Source organism: Pleurodeles waltl, chromosome 2_2, assembly GCF_031143425.1.
Source record: "Pleurodeles waltl isolate 20211129_DDA chromosome 2_2, aPleWal1.hap1.20221129, whole genome shotgun sequence".
Taxonomy (NCBI): domain Eukaryota; kingdom Metazoa; phylum Chordata; class Amphibia; order Caudata; family Salamandridae; genus Pleurodeles; species Pleurodeles waltl.
This window is the reverse complement of record NC_090439.1, coordinates 806,745,818-806,764,504: the sequence shown is the minus strand read 5'-3', so window position 1 is coordinate 806,764,504 and position 18,687 is coordinate 806,745,818.

Here is an 18,687-nt window from a genome sequence, read left to right as displayed (position 1 = left end):
AAATCCCCCAAGGGATTGTCCCCAAATATTCAGAGGGTAATGATATTACCAAATGTTTCACAGCCTTTGAGAGGTCTGGTGTAAGAAGGAAACTCAAACAAAAGTATTGGGGCTCTCCAGTCTGGGAATCGTTTTCAGGGAAGTGTAGGGATAGACTCCTGACATGGACTGGAGCAAATGCTGAGCCCTGTGACCGACTGGAAGATACTCTGATTGAGGGATTTGAACTCACAACTGAGGAGTAAAGGATTAGGTTCAGGGAGACCAGAAAAACCTCTAGTCAATCCTGGGTATATTTAATTGACTTCTCAGTCCAAACATTGGGTGGCTGGTTAAAATGGAACAAGGTGCAAGACTGTGATGGGCTTTATAATTTTATTATGAAAGAGCATCTGTTAAGTAACTGTGTTTCTGAAAACATGTATCAGTACCTGGTAGGAGTATGTTCACTTTCTCCCCAAACATTGGGAAAGAAGGCAGACCACTGGGTAAAAGACTCCGATATCCAAGACAACTCATGGTGGTGGTGATAAAAAAAAAGGGGTTGCTAAAGCTCTCGAGGAAAAGATGGTGACCAGTCACTCAACCCAAGGCTGTACGCAATAGTTTACTGGGTATTGCCTGTCCAAAGAGAACACTGTCTTCCCTACACAAAAAAATATGTGTTGTCACATTAGGGAAGTTCTTAGAGCCATAGATCTTTTATTATAAAACACCACATTACCCCCACCACATCAGAGGGGACATTCAAGCCAGTCAGCCAGCCATCTTATGCTGCGTGTTGTCATCGCAGTTTCAGCTGACACTCTGGCACTTCTTTTCATCCATGTGGGAGGACTCCCAGCAGACCAACATACCTCGTCTCTGCTAATAGCACACGTATGGGATTGTGGGATTGGGACAGGGACTAGACGGGCAGATTAGGGCTAAAACTGCTATTGCTCTCATGTAAAAACTTAGTAGTGCAGGTAGGTAAGGATTTTAGATTCACTTTTGTGACAGTATGGGGACTGTTCATCTGTTTCAATTTTCTAGTCACCACGCTATTAGTGTTTTGTTTTGTTATCTTGATAATCGCAATTCATGCCTTTTTACATAGAATGCAGTTCTTTCAAAATATGTATTGAACCAAATCCTGCTTCTGTTTGTCTTTGCATGTAAGAGAAGTGAGAGAAAGGGGTAACATCTGTTCCACCACAACTTCCCTGAGGAGCCTGAGAGTATCATGCAATAGGTTTCCATAAATCACCTTTACTCTTGGGTACTGGTGAGCTGTTGCTAGCTAGCAGAAAGGGCTAGGCAGACAGCTGTCATACGGTATGGGATCAGACTCAGTCCCTCATGCTCGGTGGTGCGGCTGCCCAAAGTCCAGCAGTCTTGTTCCTACAATGAGGATCCTATGAAATGACATCTCCCACGTTGGTTAGGCACTAACTTTACAGATCTCCCAAGTATCTCTGTCTCAGACGTACATGGTATTAGGGAATATCTTCCTCAGCTAGATAGGTAGCACCTATTTGATGCATTAGGTTGGTCAAGCTTATACTTTCAAAAGGTTTCCTCAACTGGTGTTTCTATCTCTGAACAATACTATATTAAATATGGCAGAATCTAAACGGGTCACAATTGCAGCAAACATGAGACTTCCCCACACAATACATTTAAGAAATAATAGCGTCACAGGTGAGGGGGGAGAAGTTACATTTGTTGTTGTGGCTCATACAGCATACAGAACTAAACTTTTCTATTCTTGGGTCACCTTTCCAGCAGCAGATGGGAACACAGACACATTTCATCACTACACTCCAGTAAATGCACTCTCACAATATGGACCTTATACATACCACTATCTTATCAATAACACCAAAATTGGCTTGATGGCACCCTACCACGTTCCACAGAATGTAATATTAGGTCCTTTGAGCAATGACGGTACTACATGGCCAGAACTAGCTACCTATACACCATACCCTTATGGAGGTACCCCATACGGGACCACACGATAAAAATAGAATTCTCACAATGTGCTTGCCATTTGGGATGGTTCACTCAGTGTACAACTGTGTCACTTGGGGTGCAGTGCTTGCTGCACTCTACACTACCACACACAATGCACCAACACTTGCAAATATTCCAGAAGTGTTAAATCAGATTGAAGATTAATATAGGGCTGCCTCGGCCCTAGACTTAGGGATGCAATTAATGGGCAATTTTACCACAGTATCCTCAATATTATTAAGTAATCTTAAAGGGGAAGCAGTAGCATTGGCAGTACACCAGCAACTCTGGGATGTTCTTGCACAGGATCAAGAATGTGAGCTGGCAAAGATAAACACCAAGACATATTGTAGTATAGGTCGGGATAGTCTGGTAGCCAGAGCAGGTGAACCACAACTACAAGGTAAATCCAATAAGGATTCTATCAAGCAAGCTGCAGGTGGCTCTAAAAAACATTAGGATAAACAAAAACAAAATAAAGACTGTGTAAAAGAAAAAGGACAATCTGTGTTCTGAGACCTCTGAGAAACACTATTATTTGAAAAATAGGGACATTTTAAAAACTCTGAATAGATATCAATATACTGATACCCGCCAGTTTTGTTCCTTTAAGGACTAACAGATAAACGTAGTGAGAGAGGAGGGTGCTCAGAACAATGAAAAGAGTATGTGCAACCGAGAAAGATTCACAATGCTCATCTGAAGTTTCCATAAAAAAGGAAGAGACACTTACCAGCAGACACCTCAATTCAAAAAGAAAAAATGGCAGCAATGCCAGCAAAAAATGCCACACATAATGAGAACCTTATTGAAGAACAGGACATGGGCAGTGACTCTGCTAAACAGCATGGCAGAGGTCACAATAGCTCACCAGAATCTTCAATACCTTCTGGATGTGACAGCAACTAAATACTTTTTAGAAGTTAAAACTGCATACAGGTATGTCTCCCCCTGTACAATCTTTACAAAGTGAAAATACAAATAGAGGGACACGTAGAACGCACAATTGTAGTAATATTTCGGGGTAAATTAACATTGAGTTATGATATCCTCTTAGCAGAAAAAGTCCTTGTTCCTGAAAAATTAAGAAAAGCTTACAGCATAGATTGAGAGAGAGAAATACACAGCTTGAGTACCAGGGTGCAATAAAATTCAGTGTATCATCAATGAACAATCCTTTGTTCCCCATAGCTAAACCGGATCACTCATATAGAATAGTCTTAGATTACAGACATTTAAACAGTCACACACGCACATTTGCTATACAAAATGCACACAACACTTATTAACAATATAGCCCCTCATTATAATATTGATGCTAAAAACCGCCTACTGCCGGATTATGACCACAGCCAGATTTCCATCAGAAGACTGGTGGAAATCCGTCTGTGGCCATGCCAGTTGATGGTGGTAAGGTGGCGCTGCTGCCACCAGCAGCGCCACACCAGTACACCACCGCCAGCCATATTATGACCCATAATATGGCCTTGCGGTGTTCTGCTGGCGGATGCTGCTGCTGTCAGCAACGCACCGTCCTCTCTCCTGCCAGAGGACCCCCTGAACACAGGTAAGTGGGTGCTCCGACAGGGGAGGGGGGTGTTGTGTGTCTGTGGGAGTGTGTGTGAATGTTTGTGCATGCGTGTATGTGGGTGTGTGTTCTCTGTTGACTGTGTGTGCATGTATGGAAGTGTGAGTGCGTGGATGTTGTGTTCTGTGAATGTGTGTATGTATGAAAGTGTGTGTGGATTTGTGTGTGAATGGATGTATGCATGCGTGGATGCATGTGGGAATGGGTGTGTGTATGCGTGTGTGTGTGTGAAGGGGGTGTGAATGTAGGGGGGTTTGGAGAGGAAGAGGTGGTTGGGGGGTGTCTGGAGAGGGGGTGGGGTAGGGAAGATCTCTATCAGTGACAGGGAAGGGATTCTCTGTCACTGATAGTGCCTACCGCCATGGTTTTCGTGACTGTAAGGGAGCCGCGGAAACCATGGCAGTAGGAGGGGTCATTATCCCACAGGCGGTACAGTGACGGCCCCCGGGCTGGAGATTGATATCTCCAGCCCGGCAGCTATTACCACCATCAGTGTGTAGGAATACAAGCTGTAGGAAAGACTTTGGCTGATGAGGCAGCTAAATCAGCAGTAGCTACGGCTTCTGTTGCTGCGATTACTAGTTCTCATACAAGGTTGGATGATGACGCACAGGCTGCTGTGAAAGCCTCTGCTGACTGCAAGCCCTTGCCAAAGGTATAACCCACCAAATATTCCTATCATCTAAGCACCCAAAACGTTGCATTTGTAACAATACCAGGGGTGGGTGATTGTGTGATTCCCCAAGCAAGATCAGAACTTAGATCTCATAAAAGCAGTGTAAGAGGGGGTTGCTTCTGCCCATGCAGGTGTGGTAGCTACTATTTCCTTACTCCAAAAATGCTACTGGTGGCCAGATCTTTACAAGCAGACCAAACAGTATGTCCTTTGTTGTGACATCTGCCAGTAAACAAGAGAGTCCACTCTCAAAGGCCCACCGCAGACACCCCTCATAATTTACAGTAAACCACTACAATGTGAATACCCTGAATATTGCGGTCCTCTAACACCTGATGGTGCATACAAATACATCTTAGTCGCTGTTGATTCTTGCTACAGGTTTCTATGGGTATAGCCACAATGATCAGCTGACCCTCAAACTGCTATTCAAGATTTGCAAGTCGTTATAAGGACATATGCAGTTGCGTTATTCCATTCAGAGTAGGACCCTGCCTTAGCCTCCAGGGCATTCACAGACACCATGGCGACAATGGGTGTTGAACTCCATTTCTTGTCTCCCTACCATTCTGAGGGAAACGCAGTTGTGGAGTGGAAAAAAATGACACTTAAGCCAATCCTTAACAGCAATAGTACTAGGTACAGTTTGTAGCTGGCTTAACCACCTGTACTGAGTCCAGAAAACACTTAATAATAAGCCAAGAAGGCCTTTGGAAGGGCGCATGCCATATGAGGTACTGTTCTGCATACCTATGTATGTTTTGGATCTTGATGGCTCTGGGGCAGTGGAGGCAGACACACCTTTTGACATAAATGAATGTGTCACTGTCTTGCAGGCATTACAGCAGTTCAGTAATGAAAACATATCTGTATGTGCCGCCACCTTGGGAATGAGGGATTCACCAACTACACCAACCAGCTGGATTCCAAAGGTTGGGGATCTAGTGCAAGAAAAGATTGCTGTAAAAAGGAATTTGGCTCTTCATATCGAGCACTAGTCCCAGTCCTGGGAATACATGGTACCAGAACTGTCATTCTACTACCTCTGCCTGGTTCTAAAAGAAAGCGCTTTGTTTCAATTGACAATGTAAAGTTACACCATGTGGCCAGTCCTACACAGCAAATCATGAAGACTCCTGGGTACTTCCTGAAACCTTCTCATTGCCTATCAGAATGTACCTCTTCAAATTTTAAGCAACAGTGATAACACTTCCCCGAGCTTGGGGAGGGTGGAAAATGAACTTTCGTTATCACCTATCACTACATCTACAAGAAATGTCCAAAGTTCTGAGCTATATTACTCAAATTCAACACAACTGGATGGAATCATTTACTATGAACCACCAAGGGTCACATCTGCCAGTTCTACTTCTCCGACACTGGATCCAATGTTTGCACAAACTACTTCTGGATATTTTGCCGACATCAACAAATCCTTTTTAAATCTTTCAGCGTCTTCTGCAGCACCTGTATCAAGGATATGTAAGCTATTCAACTACCTTAAAATCTAATTCATCCATGGAGAATTCTGTGGATTCTGTTAACTTTGCTCTATTTCCTTCTCTGGATTGATTTTGTCATTGTTTTATTTTTGCTGATATATGGTCATTATCCTCCTGAACGCTCTGCTGTTGAACTCGTGGACTAAGATTTGAAGCCTTGAATATCATACTGAGTCTGAAAGAGAAGTTGTTTATTAAACAACAGTAAATTCTGGGGAAATGTTCTGTTACCATCAGTAAGGACATAATTTTATACATAAAGCCAACACCCCAAGCCCTGTTTATAATGTTACACAATGGGAACTTATCTGACTCTGCCAGTGGGGAGTTCCAAAACATATATAGAAAAGCTCACATATTTTACTGGGCATGATGTCAAAAATGCTAAGTCCTATTATTTTAAATTGCAACCAATTAAAATGCAGAACATTTTGTTAACAGATACCAAAATAATTTACTCTGATTCCTTTGTTTCCCAGTTGGCTATAGAAGGCTATGAATATTGGTTGAAATTGATCGATTTAAAGATAGTGTTGGGAACTAGAGACTCAGATATACTGGGAAGGAAAGCTTTGTTTAGCGCATGCCTTATTCAGTTGCAAATTATATATGTCAATAAAACGAACTGTACAGCAAACAAGTTGTTTAGTCTTCGTGAAAATTAAGGAATTGAATGCACACATTATTCCATCACCAGCTAAATGGCAAAAGATTTTAAATGTCACTGAAGAACCCCTCAATTGGTGGGTCCAAAATGGAATATTTAATTCAACACTTTCAGGTCCCAACGGGTGGTTATTGTGGCCAGTGAACACAAATGGTTGTCATGCGTGTTTTTTAAACTCCACAAGGGGTTTTAGAGTGAGCCGATCTGACCCTTGTTACATCGCTAGCCGAAAGAGTTAGGCCAACAACTGTCATACAGTGTGCAATCAGACTCACTACTCCAAGATCGGTGGTCCTGCCACCCAAAATCCAGCAGTCTTGTTCCTACAATGAGAGACCTACCACAGAGTTTTCTAAAGGCCCCCCTAAAACCTGATCAGGAGTGTGGGCCTTGAGACAAAGCACAAACCAAGGTGGGGTACAACGGTAAGCACTTTGACCCTAAGAAGGCTTGGTGCTTTAATTGAAAAGCCAAGAAGCACCGAACTAGAGACCCTACCTGTCCCAAAAAGAATTACCCTAGTGCACCTGCAGCTCCTGATGCCATTGTAAGCCTCCATATGAGATCTTGGGCCCTGACCATGTCAGAGAGTGCCCAGCAGCAACTTTAGTCACAGAGGGAGGTGTGGATGTAGCTGCTCTGGCTGTCTGGCCCAGCAACTGGGGGAAGTACAGACAAAAGCCTCATATTAAGGGGATCAGAGTTTGCGCACTGAGGGATACATGTGCAAGTGTCAGAAGGGTGACTGAAAAATAGATATCCCCAGAACAGTATCTGACTTGTGAAACTTTCACAGCCATCGGTGCTAACAACCAAACTAATGTCCATCCCATGACAATGGTGTCCTTAGAGTGGGAAGAGGTGGTTAGTGGTCAGAAAAAGGTGGTGATATCCTCTGCAATTCCTGTAGCCTGTCTGCTAGGAAATGATCTGGAGTACTCAGCATGGCTGAGGTCGATAGAAAGACCCATGCAGCTATGGTGGGTATACCTAAATGGGTGTGTGTGAAAACCAGAGCACAGTGCAAAGCCCAGTGTGAAAACAAAGTTCTGGAGCCTGGAATAATGGCCCAGCCATCTAAGAGAAAAGGCAGGAAGACTGGTTTGCCAGATTCTGAGTAGCCCCAAGCTCAGGTCCCCCTTTCCTTAGGAAGAACACATGTAAGTCCTTGAGGGAACTGAGCCACAGGAGCTTGGGCCTTACACAGCGGAGCTCCTGGGCTCAGGGAGACCCTCCAGGGAAGAGATGTGCAGGGGACGGATGACCTGTCCCATTCTTTAAAGTCTGAGACAGCAAGCTGTTGACCAGGAAAAGGGAGATGTCAGTGACTCCCCCAGAACCTATTGGTAGAAGGGACTCCTATATACTGAGGCCAGAGACCCCAAACCTGGTGCCACTAGGAGACTGGTAGTGCCTAAGATGTATAGAGAGTTCCTACTCACTTTGGCTCATGGCATCCCCTAGCTGGGCATTCTTGCCAGACCAAAACGTGGAGTAGGTTGGTACCTCACTTCTACAGGCCAGGTGTGTCCCAGAAGGTGAAGGAGTTTTGTAACTCCTGTGTCACTGGTCAAGCCAGTGGCGAGACAGGTGGCTACCCAAAGGCCTCCACTTCCAGTGGTTGGTATTCCCTTTGGCAGGGTAGGGTTTGACGTTGTTGCCCCACTAGACCCTCTAACAGCATCAGGGAACAGATTTATACTGCTGGTAGTGGATCATGCCACCATGTACCATGAAGCTATTCCCCTTACCACTGCTCCTGCTGTTGCGAGGACCCTATTGAGTATCTTTACTAGAGTGGACTTCCCTGAGGAGGTGGTATCAGACTGAAGTGGTCACTTCATGTCTGCATACCTCAAGGCCATTTGGAATTAATGTGGAGTGACTTACAAGTTCACTAGCCCACATCACCCACATGGAATTTGCTAAGTTCAGAGATTCAACAATGTTTGATTTTTGCTTACATAGAAATGTCACAGAAGGAAGTAGGTTTTCCCCCTTTGAACTTCCGTTTGGTCAATCTGTAAGAGGACCACTGTGTTGAGTGAGGGAAGGTGGAAGAGACCTCTCAAAGCGTCCAAATAAGACACTGTGCGCTTTGCCTACATTAAAGGATGGGTGAGAACATGGAAAAAACAACTAAAATCCTTGAGGCCAGCCAAGAGCTCCAGAAGCTCTGGTATGATCAAAAGGCTGCCATGGTGGAGTTTCAACTAGGGCAGTAGGTGTGGGTACTTGAGCCAGTGGCTCTCAGGGCACTCCAGGACAAATGGAGTGGCCCTTACCCATACTCAAAAAGAAGAGTGAGATCACCTATCTGGTTGACTTAGGCACTCCCAGGAACCTTTACAGGGTCATCCATGTGAACCGTCTAAAGTTCTTTCATGACAGGGCTGATGTGGCCATGCTTAAGGTCACTGTTGAGGATCAGGAAGAAGAGAATGAGCCTCTCCCTGACCGCCTCTCCCACAGCCCCATAGATGGGTCAGTTGATATAGTAGTCTTTTCAGACACACTCACCGCCCAACAGCAAGCTGACTGCAGGCAAGTCCTAAAGTAGTATGTTGGACTTTTGGCCCTCACCCCTGGCCAGACCAAGTGGTGTTTTCATGATATGGATACTGGTGGCCACATGCCTGTCAAAAGCAAAATCTACAGAAATTCTGGCCATTTGAAGGATAGCATCAGAGCTGAAGTAAGCAAGATGCTGGATTCAGGGGTGCTTGAGCCCTCTGGCAGTCCCTGGGCCAGCCCAGTGGTCTTAGTCCCCAAACCTCATTTCAAGGGAGGCAAACCAGAGCTGAGGGTTTGTGTGGACTATAGAAGTCTCAATGCTGTCACTAAGTCAGATGTATACCCTTTCCACGGGCAGATGAATTGATTGACAGGTTAGGGGCAGCCAAATTTCTAATTACTTTTGATCTGCCATCAGGGTACTGGCAGATTGGTCTTACCCCTGCAGCAGAAGAAAGATCAGCATTCTCAACCCCATATTGATATTATGTGTTCACGTTTATGTCAATTGCTTGAAAGAATGCCCCTGCCACCTTCCAAGGGTTAGTGAATAAAGTCCTTGATGGGTTGGAAGCCTTTAGTGCAGTATATCTTAATGATATTGCTGCCTTTGACTCCACTTGGCAGGATCCCTTGATCTACCCTGGCAAGGTTCTTGAAGGTCTGCAAACTGCGGGCCTCACTATCGAGGCAAGCAAGTGCCAGATAGGGCAGGGCAAGGTTGTATTCTTGGGTCACCTGGTCAGTGGATGCCAAGTTCAATCAATGCAACCCAAGATCCAGACAATTCGGGACTGTGAAGTTGCAACCACCCAGGCCTAAATAGGGGATTCCTTCGCTTGGCTGAGTATTTGTAGGAGATTTGTGAGGGGGTATAGTACCATTGTGGCTCCTGTCATGGAATTGACCTCCAAGAAAATGCCAAAACTAGTAAACTGGACAGTGAGCTGTCAAAATGCTTTTGACACTCTGAAAGAAGCAATGTGCTCAGCACCCATTCTGAAAGCTCCAGATTTTTCTAAGCAGTTCATAGTGCAGACTGACACCTCTGAACATGGGATAGGAGTGGTCCTATCCCAAACCAATGATGTTGGCCATGACCTACCTGCTGCTTTCATTAGCGGGAGATTACTCCCCATAGAGCAGCATTGGAGTGTCATTGGAAGGGAAGCTTTTGCTGTAGTCTGGTCCCTTAAGAGATTGAAACCATTGCAACAAAAAAAGATGATGGACGGAGTGCTGAAACTTTTCAAGCACTCACCGCCAGTCACAGATCTGGGTTTAATCCATTCTTCTTTTGCTCACAATGCCATCCCAGTTTGGACCCAGCCATACGCAAATGAGTTTTGAGCTTGTTCCCCAAGGGAAGAGCCCAGACCGAACTGCCAGGCTAGGTCCTCCCTGTACTGAAAATAAGCATCCTGGGACCAGTTTCAGGGTATCACTCTTCATCAGCCAGGCTTGCTTGAATCCAGTGGCACAGTGTGCACGGGACCCACATCTGGGCATACTCTTCCCACTAAGGGCAACTTTGACAGCACAAAAGGATGACGGATGGAGTGCTGAAACTTTTCAAACACTCACCACCAGTCACTGATCTGGGTTTAATCCATCATTCATTTTCTCAGCATGCCACCCCAGTGTGGATCCAGCCATCTGCAAATCAGTCTTGACCCTGTTCCCCATGGGAACAGTCTAGCTTGAACTGTCAGGCCATGTCCTCCCTTGCAAAAACAACAAGTGATGGACGGAATGCTGAACATTGTCGAACATTCACCCCCAGTCACAGATCTGGGTTTAATCCATCGTTTTTTTGCTGCCCATGCCATTCCAGTTTGGACCCAGCCATATGCAAATCAGTCTTGACCCTGTTCCCCATGGGAACAGTCCAGCCCAAACTGCTAGGCCAGGTCTTCCCTGGACTGGAAACAAGCATCCTGGGACCGGTTTCGGGGTTTCACCCCTCATCCGCCAGGCTAGCTTGAATCCAGTGGCATGGGAAGCACGGGACCCACGTCTGGGCATACCCTTCCCACTTAGGGCGAAAAATGCAAAAACAACAAGTGATGGACGGAATGCTGAACATTGTCGAACATTCACCCCCAGTCACAGATCTGGGTTTAATCCATCGTTTTTTTGCTGCCCATGCCATTCCAGTTTGGACCCAGCCATATGCAAATCAGTCTTGACCCTGTTCCCCATGGGAACAGTCCAGCCCGAACTGCTAGGCCAGGTCTTCCCTGGACTGGAAACAAGCATCCTGGGACCAGTTTCGGGGTTTCACCCCTCATCAGCCAGGCTAGCTTGAATCCAGTGGCATGGGAAGCACGGGACCCACGTCTGGGCATACCCTTCCCACTTAGGGCAACTTCCTCCCTTGACCAGAAACAAGCATCATGGGACTAGTTTCATGGTATCACCCTTCAAAAGCCAGGCTAGTTTGAATACAGTGGAGCAATGAGCACGGGGCCCACATCTGGGCATACTCTTCCCACTAAGGGCCACTTTGACAGCACGAAAGGATGACTGATGGAGTGCTGAAACTTTTCAAATGCTCACCCCCAGTCACAGATTCAGGTTTAGCCCATTGTTCTTTTGCTCACCGTGCTACCCCAGTTTGAACCCAGCCATATGCAAATCAGTCTTGACTCTGTTCCCCATAGGAACAGTCTAGCCTGCACTGCCAGGCCAGGACCTCCCTGGACCAGAAACAAGTATCCTGGGACCAGTTTCAGGGTACCACCTTTTATCCAGTGGCACAGTGAGCACGGGACCCACGTGTAGGCATGCACTTCCAAATTAGGGCAACTTTAGCAACACAAAAGGATAATGGAAGGAGTGTGTTTTTTTGGCTGAAGTTCAGAACATACTTGTTTGGTTCTCACTTCCTTGTTCATACTGACCACAGGCCTCTAAGATGGCTGATACAAATGAAAGGTGAAAATCCCAAACTGTTAAGGTGGTCCATCTCCCTACATCGAATGGACTTTACAGTGGAACAAAGACCTAGGACTGACCGTCCTATGGCAGCATAAGCGCTACGAGGCCTTCGGGCAGTTAGGCGCTATATAAACAATTATAACATAACATAACATAACTGTGCCAATGCAGATGGCCTTTCCCAGTTTTTCCAATTAGACATTGAAAAATCTCTTGGGAAAGGTTAGTCTCATTCTCTTTCATTTGGGAGGGGGAGGCACCCTTGGCACACAACTTCCTAATAGTGACTTGCAAACCCTATTTTGTGAGTTGGTAACAGGCTACCAACTCACAAAATAGGGTTTGCACAAGCCAGAGGTCGGATTAGCGGTCGCAAATGGCCCAAATCACCGCTTTTGCCTGCTAAAAACAGTTGTATATTTGTCCCAAAACCCTTTAACTTTACCTCAGACTTGGGATTTCCTTGTGTGGCCACATTTGTCATATGGAAAGGCTAAATGTTGTGCTGATTGAAATGCTAACCTTCTCTTACCACTTGCTAGGCTGCAAAGGTTTGTCTGTCTCGTTTAGAGCATACAAATGCTCCAGCAAAGGCATGTGTATCTTGCTAAACATATACATTTTTGTACATCTTGCTATCTTAGACTAACCACATCAAACTGTATCACTGTGTGCTCTCTTGTGAAAGATGAGTATAGTTCCTAATTAACTGCTGTAAACTGAAAGCATAACAAACATCATTACCATCATGTGATTTCCTACACCTGGGGAACTATTGCATAGAAAAAGTGTTTTTTGACTTCGCTATATCTTTGATGAATCTTCATGAAATTTTCCCAAAAAAGTGTCAAGTTGGTTCTTGTTGGGCATGGAAAATTTCAGGGTGACCCGTCAAGTGGGGTTCGAGAAGAAGGGGGTGGTCAAAACATCTTTGTTTCCCATGTTAAGTTCCATAGAGACTTTAGACACATCTGAAGCCCGAACTGCTTGACGGAATTCATCCAAACTTGGCAGAAAGGTAGCTTTTGGTCTGAAGATCACACTTTTTGTTATTTGGTGTAAATATGTTTCATAGTTTTTGAACTATTAAGGGGAAATGAAATATAGAAAGATAGAGCCAGAGATCTTGTGCTGAGATCTGATTGGCTGCCAACACTTTAAGCAGGAAGTGTTGACAGCCTTTTTAGGAATCAGCTTCAGGCAAACAGTAGGCATGCACATGACGGGGATGAGAGCCCGGGGAAGGCAGTGGCAAGGAGGAAAAGGCAGAGATCAGGGGCTGAGAGCCTGAGAAAATTAGAGCGAAGGTGGGAAAGGCAGGAATGAGAGCAGGTATGCACAAAACAGGGCTAGGAGCAAGGAGAAAGCAGTGAGAAGGAGGGACAGGCAAGCAGCAGGCACACACAAAATGGGTCTGAGACGAAGTAGAAAGCAGTGACAATGAGGGAAAGGCAAGCAGAAGGCATGCACTTAATGGGGCTGGGAGCAAGGAGAAAGCAGTGATAAGGAGGGAAAAGCAAGCGACAGGCAAGCACTAAATGGGACTGAGAGCAAGGAGAATGCAGTGAGAATGAGAGAAAGACAAGCAGCAGGCACACACAAAACGGGGCTCAGAGCAAAGGGAAAACAGTGAGAATGAGGTAAAGTCAAGGAAGAGGCATGCAAAAAAAGGAGGGCGGGGTGGAGCAAGGAGAAAGCAGTGAGAACAAGCGAAAGGCAAGCAGCAGGCACAAACAACACCCCTGCTTTTTGTGTGCCTTCTCCTTGCTTTTCCCTTGAAGGCTGTGCACGGCGTGTGGTTGAATGCATATCGGGGACTGGATGCACACGGGGTTGGCCGTGCTCTAAAGTAACTATAATTCGCACCTTTGCCATGTGCTTCTAATTACCCCAGATATTGCAGCACTCTTGACATCTTTTATAACATCATTGATAATATCACTATAACATTTGCAGGAACAATATTGATGAAAAAACTGATAATGGCGGGGTGCAACCTAACTATAACGTCACTGTAACCTTTAGTTTTTTAAGTGAATACATATATATATGAGATATATATATATATATATATATATATATATATATATATATATATATATATATATGTGCTTATACCTACTGGTGGTCACCAGTAGGTAGTTATAGTTAGGACCTAGTTTCTATAGAAAAAGTGTTTTATGACTTGCCTGTATCCTTGACGCCGTTTGACGAATCTTCATGAAATTCTCTAAAAAAAGTGTCAAGTTAAGTTTTGGGGTGAATTCTCATAGACCTTTTAGACACAACTAAAGCCCGAACCACTGGACAGTATTACACCACATTTGGAAGAAAGGTAGCTTTTGGTCCACAGATCACTTACATACTTCGCAAATAGTCCCAATCTTATGCTGAGATTTGATTTGCTGTTGCTAGAAATGGCATGTTTAGTTGGCAGACAGGTTATCCCCTGTCCAAGCAAGGACCCTCACTCTAGTCAGGGTAATGGAGAATCACCCACAGCTAATCCCCGCTAACCCCATTGGTAGCTTGGCACGAGCAGGCAGGCTTAATCTTAGAAGCACTGTGTAAAGTATTTGTACCAACACACACAGTATCTCAGTGAAAACTCTACAAAATGACACAACAGAGGTTTAGAACAATAGCACATATTTATCTAAACAAAACAAGACCAAAATGACAAAAATCCAACATACACAAGTCAAGATATCCATTTTTAGAAGAATAAGAGTATTAATCCTTAGAAAATAGTTAGTACGCTGTTATTTCACAAAAGTACCTAGGTAGCGTCAAAATAAAGCCGCATGGACAAGTGGGTGTTGGAAAAAGCCAGCAATTCGTTGATTTCTCACAAGCAACCGAGAACGTGTGTTGCTCCTCCTTCAGTGGGGTTGGAATTTGTTGTTTCCTCTCTCCCGCAAGAGAGCAATGTGTCGATCTGCACAGGTACCTTGGGTCCATGCAGGGTTTGTGTTGATTTTCCACACTCAGCAACATTGCGTTGAAAATCACGGAATCAGAAAACTGCGCTGCGTGGGGTTTGTGTTGAGATCAGGTACCATTAGCGGGTGTTGTGTGTCGTTTCTCCACACACATTGCATCGATCTTCCAACTGCAATGCAGGTGGAGTGTTGATTTCAGCAGCAAAGCCGGTGGCGCGTTGTTTATCAGCCGCATCACAAAGGGTGCGTCAAACATTTCCCTGCACGGTGGTCTGTGCATGGATTTTCAGTTCTTGTCTGCCCATTTCACCTTTCAAGTGCCCAGGAATTGGATAGGGCACCACTTGGCAGGGCAGTCTCAGTAAGGGTCCAGGTGCTGGCAGGGGAAGTCTTTGATGGACCTGAGACTTCAACAACAGGAGACAAGCTCAGTTCAAGCCCTTGGAGATTCTTCTCAAGCAGAAATGCACAACATAGACCAGTCTCAGTCCCCTTTCACAGGCAGAAGCAGCAACTGCAGGATAGCCCAACAAAGTAACAGTCACAGGCACGGGCAGCACTTCTCCTCAGCTCTTCAGCTGTTCTCCTTGGCAGAGGCTCCTCTTGATTTCAGAAGTGATCTAATTTTCAGGGGTTTTGGGTGCTCTTCGTATACCCCTTTCTGCCTTTGAAGTAGGCCTACTTCAAAGAAAAGTATCTCTTGCTTCTAAGATCCTGCCTTGCCCAGGCCTTGCCCCAGTCACACACCAGGGGGTTGGAGACTCCATTGTGTGAGGGCAGGCACAGCCATTTCAGGTGTGAGTGACCACTCCTCCCATCCCTCCCAGCACAGATGGCTCATCAGGATATGTAAGCCATACCCCAGCTCCCTTTATGTCACTGTCTAGAGAGAGGTGCAAATAGCCCAACTGTCAAACTGACCCAGACAGGCAATCAAAAAACAGGCAGAGTCACAGAATGGTTTAAGCAAGAAAATGCCTACTTTCTCAAAGTGGCATTTTCAAATACACAGTCTAAAAAACAACTTCACTAAAATTATGAATTTTAAAATTTTGAGTTCAGAGACCCTAAACTCCACATTATTGTCTGCTCCCAAAGGGAATCTGCACTTTAATAATATTTAGAGGCAGCCCCCATGTTATCCTATGAGGGAGATAGGTATTGTACATTGAAAACCAAATTTGACAGTATTTCACTGTCAGGACATATAAGACACATTAGAATATTTCCTACCTTAAACATACACTTCATCCTGCCCATGGGGCTACCTAGGGCCTACCTTAGGGGTGTCTTAAAAGTAAGAAAAGGGAAGGTTTAGGCCTGGCAAGTGGGTACACTTGCCAAGTCAAATTGGCAGTTGAAAATTGCACACACAAACTCTGCAGTGGCAGATCTGAGCCATGTTTACAGGGCTACTCGTGTGGGTGGCACAACCAGTGCTGAGGCCCACTAGTAGCATTTGATCTACAAGCCATGGGCACCTCTAGTGCACTGTACTAGGGGCTTCCTAGTAAATCAAATATGTCAATCATGGAAAGCCAGTTACACATACATTTAACATAGGAGCACTTGCACTTTAGTTCTCAATAGCAGTGGTAAAGTGCCCAGAGTATAAAAAACAGCAAAATAGAGTCCAGCACACTTCAACAACCTGGGAAACAGAGGCAAAAGGTTAAGGGAGACCACGCCAAGGATGCCAAGTCTAACAGCTGTCAACACTTCAACCAGGAAGTGTGTGGCAGCCATTTTAGGACTCAGCTTCAGCCAAGTCCCAAAAACAAAACGTGAAAAAAGAAAAAGGGGTGGGGTACAGTTATCCTAACCTCCAAGCTTTTGTTTTGTTTTTTAATTTACTGCAAAATCCACAAATATTGACGAATATCGCTGTGAATTTAAAAATGTAGCCCCAGGTGGGTCAGGTCCCAGGGGTATGCAGGAGCATGTAAAATTGATGGAGGAGACTCATGAGACCCCCGTCCAAGAGCATAATATTGCCCCTGGAACTACCAATTCCCTGGCGCTTATGATAGCATTGTGGGGGGTGCTGTGTAGACCCTCCCAAGTCTCAGGGACTACCACCTCCCCAGGGCTCCACTGTTAAAATGTACTAGTAGGACTCTGCAGACCCCTCTGGCCCCAGGGACTACCACCTGCCCGGGGCAGCAACATTAGTCATGGGGAAGGGCTGTGCGGACCCCCCCATCACCACGTCACCAGGGCTAAAACAAGTTATGCAGGAGGCTGCGCAGAACCTCCCAGGCCACCACTTCCCCAGGGTTACAAACAGAAAATAACACAGGGGTACACGGACCCCCCCCCACCCCCCCCTCGGGCCACAGGGACCACCACCTCCCCAAGTCCAAAAGCTTGAAATAAATAATCGGATAGGTGGCCACTTAGCCCCCCTCCTAGGCCATATGGCCCTGTCAATCACCACCTCTCAGGGGCCAGCCTCTGAAGATTAAAGGAGGGGGTCCACATAGCTCCCCTCCTGGAGCCATATATGGCTCTGGGGACCTTCACCCTCTGAGGGCTGGCTCATGCTACCTCCAAAGGTGCACACCCTCAGAAGGTAACTGTTTGCCTTTGCTTGCTGACTATAACTCTGCCCTAAGGTAACTATTACTCTTGCCCTCGCCATGCAGTGCCAATTATCCAACATATTACTGCACTTAAGACATCTTTGACAACATAATTGATAATATCAATGTAATAGTTGCAATAAAATTATTGAGGAAAAAACTGTCCATGGTGGAAGCGAGATGTATAGATACCTTAGGGCACCAGTTATAGTTACTTGAAATAACTTTAACTGTAACAGGTGAATTTCTATGATTTTACACATTTAAAATGTGAGCCTAACTATAACCTTCCTGTAACCTTTGGTGTTTAAGTGAATTTATTTTTTGTTTAGCTCTATTTCCTAACTATAACGTCCCTGTAAATGTTGTTTTTTTCAGTGAATATGTGTGTGTGTGCGCGTGTGTATATATATATATAATTGCAACATCATCCAAACAAATCCTGTATGCAACATATGCAGTTTTTTTTGCGACTCGGTTCCCTCGATCCCTTTGAAAAAGCGAGATTTTGTTAGCCACGTGATGGACTCGGGTGACCTGTTATATATATTGTGTAGAAGAGATTAGGCGGCTGGAATGGCTCCAGTGAGGCTCCAGCCTCCTCTCTCGAGTGCGGCGCAGACTAATGAGGCTGATGTTACAGAAGCCTGAGTTTTTGGAACGATGTTTCATTTGCCTTGGCGAGACAGCACTCACAGAAATGTCAATCTTTGTGAGAAAAAAAGCTTCTCCGCGTTTCTTTAGGTAGGCTCCATGTAGGGATGAGGTAAGTATGAGCGTACCGTATTTGTAATGAGCTCAAATACGTGCTGAGGTCAGATTGAAAGCTTTATTAATTCCTTAATGAATTCAATGTCTAAATAATCATTGTAGAAAGTAGGACATTAACCAATCATGCATAACGTTTAAAATTAATGATCGACAATGGCCAGTGTGCGTCAGAGAAACAGGGGAGAACAGAGGCGTATTATGAAGGCTCCACTACCTCAGCGCACAGCCAAGCGCTTGACTTTATGCGCATGCATTACGTAAAGTGAATACTTTAAACCAGGTATTTCTCCGATGTTGTGTTCTATGTTATACATCTCAGAAATAGACAGAGGCGAGCTTCGCGCACTATTTCTGAGCTGTAGTGTGAAAATGAAGCTGTAGGACAAATCTTTGGTTGAAACTAAGATTTTACACACTGCAGGCGCAAAAATACGGCACTGGTCCCCAGAAAAGAACAGCAACAAGCGAACCAAAGTCGAAAAGATAGGGTTCATATTTGTCAACTTT